This window comes from Cupressus sempervirens, chromosome 5 (genome assembly GCF_028749045.1).
Source record: "Cupressus sempervirens isolate cs-2001-9-10 chromosome 5, ASM2874904v1, whole genome shotgun sequence".
NCBI lineage: Eukaryota > Viridiplantae > Streptophyta > Pinopsida > Cupressales > Cupressaceae > Cupressus > Cupressus sempervirens.
In genome coordinates this window covers 1,002,427,947-1,002,433,946 of record NC_143122.1, presented here as the reverse complement: position 1 = coordinate 1,002,433,946, position 6,000 = coordinate 1,002,427,947, and the positions used below count along the sequence as shown (strand labels likewise).

The following is a 6,000-nucleotide window of genomic DNA, read 5'->3' as shown; positions in this document are numbered from 1 at the left end:
AAAATAACCATACACAACAACACTAGATCATTAACTAGAGAAACTCTTGATTAGAGTGAAAACCCCAATGGGGATGATACCCACAAAATGATGTACTAATATATAAATTCCTTCCAAAAGGATAGACTCCGTTAGGAGACAATGGTATACATTCAATACATATTAGTCCCTGTTATGAGACTTTGAATCCTTGCAAGGAAATTCCAACCCTATTAGGAGTTGTGGGAGGTAGCAGGATCCACTGTCCAAACAACTTCAGGGGAAAGACCATCGAACTCACTGTCCAACTAGCCTTTGCATTATTCCTTTCAGAACAATACCAAAAGATCAACTATCCACTAACACTCTCTTCCAAATATAATCATTTTGCCCATTCACTATGCCTCTGTTGCACGAAACACTTCTTAGATCTTAATACTAGATCCACAAACTCACATCACACAATCCCTTAGATCGCTTACTCACATGTAATTGCACTTTCAATTCACTTCAATACATATAATTTTTCCAATACACACTTAATCACAAGGAAAACAATCCTCCTTTATACCAAGTCCTCAAATGAATTTATTGAGTTGGCCTTGAGGCTTTCTCAATTTTACATCTTTTCATAATTATGTAACACTATTGGCTCACAATCTTCACAATATATTCACACGTGTAACCTCAAACTTCACGTTCTTACTCATGTCATCATCGTGATGTCTTCTACCTCTATCTGATTGCACTTAACTAGATTATATCCCTGTTAGGAGATATAATCCATTTACTAGAAACTACTTCTTAGGAGCTCAATCTATATACTATCTTCTATAAATCTCAAATAAATGTCACCAATCTTCGACCTTCTACATGTGCTCCTAACCATGGCATCAAGATACTCTGTAGAACATGTCCCCAATTGCACTTGACCTCATCATTAATCCTTTAACCATACAATCTCAATCTATTTCTACTACTTCATCAGTTGTCATATAATAACCAGTATGTTGCCATCAATGACAAACACTACCATGAATGCAACATAGGATCATATAACAATCTCTCACATGCTCTAGCAATGCCAGGATACTCCCCCATATGAATATTGTTAGCATTCATGCTAACAAAGTCTTTACATCATGCACTTATTAACCCCATTGCCAAGGAACCTATTGTCCCAATAACTTTTATCTTCCTTAATTTGTTAAGCTTTATCACCCCTAAATATAATTAAGGTTTTAATTAATCGAGATCTGATGGTTTGCACTGTTAGGACTCATTTTCTAGTGATATACTCCCTAAGTATTACTTAAGTGGTAGAGAATGTATTAGTGTGAAAAGTATCTATTCCATTTAGTTATATTTTATTTAGTTCCTACAACTAGTAGTCCTACTCACACTAGCTCAACTTCACTTTGTTGGTTAGTTGTCTCACTTCATAAACACTTGACTCATGCCTTTACACTTGTTCCCATTGTTTACATGTGTTTACCTCTTGGAGGATTACTTAATCTTTTTGTTTCACTTTCTCCTCTATCTATATAAGTAAGGAAAGTTTTGTATACATATACACATTTTTATAATAGATTATTGACTATTACATCATGTGCAATGAATTTTTTTCTCATTTGTTATTGCTCCAACAATAACAAAATTTGAAACAACAAAAATTAGTGAGACCAAATCCATGAAATGCAAGTTTAGATATATGTTTAAGCTTTTGATTTGCACTAGTAATAAACAACTCCAAACTCAAGAAACTGAAATAAAAAAATTGAACAAATAAAATTTCAAATTATTAAACTTTATAGTTTCTCATATTTTGGAAACGAGTTTATTAGCACTTGTACAATATAGTATTCATCAATAAATACCTTTATATTAAAAAAAATTCACGTATGGGACAAGTTTTACTTCAATACGACAAATGCCATTCTAAAATTTTTTTTTGAGGGACAAATTTACATATTTATGCAAGGAGCTTATTTCCCTTACACATTGCAGCTCTGCAATTTTCATCATTGAAGGTAGAAACCAGGTCTCTAGCAAGGAACCACAGCAAATTAAAAAAATATTGCTCATATAAAAGGAAAACCTGAGAAAAACCTCTGCGACGAACTACAAACATCAATGCAAATTTACACAACTAGCATATCTGTAATCACATATACCTCCACATGGATTTCCATGGGAGGAAGTTCAAGTTCAACATCAACAAAGCAGCTACCTTACCTTCTTACAAGTTAGCCATACACTTACGCCATCGGACAACTCAGTATGTTTCATGTACTCGGGTGATTTTCATTCTGTGGCATCTCCAGAAGTACATCCATCAGGTTCTTATTATGGTTTTTATTTTTCCGACTTCCCCTGCTCCTAGTCTGTTCCAAGTGTTCATGTATAATCTTCTCAACAACTGCAGATAATTATAATGGTTAAAGACAATAATTAGAATCCATGAAGTTTTTCAGAGATTCATATAGCCTTACCAGACTTTTAAAGAACTGTGGCAGTGCTGGATCCCTAGAACAAGGGAAGCACACCCATGCCTACATAATCAAAGTGGGGTTTCAGCAGCACTTTTTCTTGCAAAACAACATCCTTCACATGTACATAAAATGCAGGAATGTGGAACTTGCCCGTCAGATGTTTGACAAAATGTCTCAACGAGATGTAATCACCTGGACTTCGTTAATCACAGGATATGCTCACAATGGACATTACGAAGAAGCTCTGCAGCTTTTCGAACAAATGCAGAACGAAGGTGTATCACCCAACAAGTTTACTTTCACCAGCGTTTTAAAAGCATGTGCGGGGTTGACGGATTTGGAACGGGGTAAAGAGATTCAGGATCAGATTAGGAAGACGGAGATTGACATTGATGTTGCTGTGGAGAATGCACTTATTGATTTGCATGCAAAATGTGGTAACATTGAAGATGCGCGGCAAATATATGACGAAATGTTTCATCGAGATAGGTTTTCTTGGAATGCCATGATTGCGGGTTATTTTGGGAATGGGTATCTCGAAGAGGCCAAGAAGCTTTTTTATGAGATTCCAACAAAAGATGTTGTGACATGGAATGCAATGCTTGCAGGATATTCACAGAATGGGATGAATGAACAGGCGCTGCAATTTGTATTTCCGATGCGGAGTGCCGGCATTGAGATGGATCAGTACAGCTTATGCATAACAATTGGGGTCTGTTCGGCACTGGGAGATTTAAGAAAGGGAAAGCAAGTTCATGCTCATGTTTTCAGAACTGGGTTTGATTTGAATGTAGTTGTCGGTAATGCTCTTGTTAACATGTATTCCAAATGCAGGAGTATAGATGCTGCACGCCATGTGTTTGACAGAATGACAAACTTCAGATTTGGACTCTCAACCAGGATGGCTGTTGGATTCGTTCCTGGTGAAGCATCAAGAATTTATTCAGGTGAACCAATAGCTAATACTGTCTCATGGAATGCCATGATCTCTGGATATGCACGGGATGATCAAGGCGAGGAGGCTGTGAAGCTCTTTCGGAGAATGCTTAGAGAAGGGGTTAAGGTAGACTTATTCCCTTACGCGAGCACATTAAAGGCTTGTGCAAGCATTGCAATTCTGGAACAGGGGAAGCAAGTGCATCCACACATTATCAAAAGTGGACATGAGATGGCTGCCTTTGTAGCGAGTTCTCTTGTTGACATGTATGCAAAATGTGGAAGTATAGATGATGCTCGTAAAGCATTTGATAAACAGTCCAAAAATGATGTTGTATTGTGGACTGCTATCATTGCAGGATATGCTCAGCATGGACAAGGACATCAGAGTATCGAATTGTTTCAACAAATGCTGCAGGCAGGTATCAAGCCAAATGCCATAAGCTTTGTAGGAATTCTCTTTGCTTGTAGCCATTGTGGTCTCATCAATGAAGGGCGTCGCTATTTTGATTCAATGAGCCAAGAGCATGACCTCTTTCCAGAAATAGAACACTACATCTGCATGGTTGATCTTCTTGGTCGTTCTGGGCGTCTAGATGAGGCAGAGGAATTTATCAAAAAAATGCCAATAAAACCAAATGGGGCTATTTGGGGTGCCTTGCTTGGTGCTTGCAGAATGCATGGAAATATAGAAATGGGAAAACGGGCAGTAGAATGTCTTCTTCACTTCAGCTCGCGAGATGCAGGGTTGTATATTCTGCTATCAAACATATATTCTACTGCAGGGAGATGGGCTGATGCGGCCAGAGTTAGGAAAATGATGGGATATAGAAACTTGAAGAAAAAACCTGGGTGCAGCTGGATTGAGGTCAGAGATAAGGTTCATTCATTTACCGTTGGAGATAAATCACATCCACAAACAGAAGAGATTTACACTTTCTTGGAGAAGTTGTCAGCGGAAATGAAACAAGTAGGATATGTCCCTGACAAAAACTTTGTGATGCACGATGTAGAGGAAGAGCAGAAGGAGTTTCTTCTTGGCCACCATAGTGAAAAGCTAGCAATTGGTTTTGGACTCATCAGTACACCTTCAGGATCAACACTACGAATTGCGAAAAACCTCCGCATATGTGGTGATTGCCACATTGCTACTAAGTACATCTCTAAGCTAGTTTGCCGAGAAATAGTTATCAGGGATAACCATCGCTTTCATCATTTTAAGAATGGGAAATGTTCCTGTGGAGATTATTGGTGATGCTGGTTGTGAAGCAACAGTTGTAAGCTTTTTACTGGCTAAGAGAGGAAGGAGTGGCATGATATTCATTTTTGTGGTTGCGTCAACTAGTAAAGGATGTTATATTGGAAATGTACAAAGAAGAGTTTAGTGTCCTCAACGGATACTTTTATGGATACAGATCATAATAAACAGTTTAGGAAGCTTACATTAAAAGCTTTCTGAACAGATTGAAACAGATGTAGAATGTACCTAAACATTCAATCATCTGTCTTTGTAAAGGTGAGGATAGATCCCAAAGTTTGCTAATCGGGCTGTAGAGTCATCTTGCATCTTTTGTACACCTCTTTCATGATATGATTTGTCTGATTTCCTGTGGTGTTTTCAAAACATGTGGATTCTTGTTTTATGATCCTGATATATCAACTACACACCTTTTTGAGAATACAGCATTTATGTCGAGAAGTCTCTATTGCAGAAAATGAGTTTAACATAGAACGTTTTCTTTAACATCAATTGACAGCAGAATTGAAATTTCATTCAAGATTGACAGTTATGATCAAGGCCCATTTTTTCTTAAAACCCTTGTGGTGTTTTGGTGGCCATTTCGTTATATCGTTTCAAATCATTACATGCTTTTATTGTGTTACTCTAAACTTGTAAAAATACTTACACAGGATATCAAATTAATTACTATGATCCATGATTAAAAGTAGAACAACGGATTTGGCGAAGGTTGATACGGTTAGCACTCTACTTGATTAATTGCAGTGATTTATGATTAAAACAATTAAATTTGCAGAGGTTGATATGATTGGTGCTATACTTGATAAGATGCTAGATCGCAGTTAAGCTTACAGAATTTCTCTGTGCCAAATTGTTTGTCTGATTTTACTATGTATGTAACTGGACACCATGTGATGACAATGTGCTTAAACTATTTTACCCTTCATATTTTAATTGGGGTATTGAGTAATGCGAAGCAAGCAGGGAAATAAGAAGTAAATCTAAACCACTTCGTCTCAATATAAATCTCATGATATTCGTATTCCTTATACCCTCCCTCGCTTTTTTGACATACAAAATCTATCCCATAAATATGCGCATCTAACCATACCCAAAATCAAAATTAAATTGATGGCTAGACCTAAATCTTATTCCTTTAACCTCAAGTCACACTTCTTATCCCACCTAATACATTAAATTCTCTATCTCCTGATTCAATTGTAATCTTGTATTTTGGATCTGTTAGGAAAAATAGAAGAGCAAATAAGAGAGCTACACAGAAATAGAGCATACCATGAACATTCAGCAACAATAATGAACAAATAGCAAGAATCTACAGAATGCACAAAACGC

General features: G+C 36.9%; 1 pseudogene across 1 annotated transcript; it reads left to right on the top strand.

Annotated features, from left to right (window-relative positions):
• The first annotated feature begins 1,909 nt into the window (after positions 1–1,909).
• LOC149559305 (pentatricopeptide repeat-containing protein At2g22070 pseudogene) lies at positions 1,910–5,086 on the top strand (annotated as a pseudogene). Its single transcript, XR_016365137.1, has one exon. The product of XR_016365137.1 is annotated as a pentatricopeptide repeat-containing protein At2g22070 pseudogene (transcript).
• The last annotated feature ends 914 nt before the right edge of the window (positions 5,087–6,000 follow it).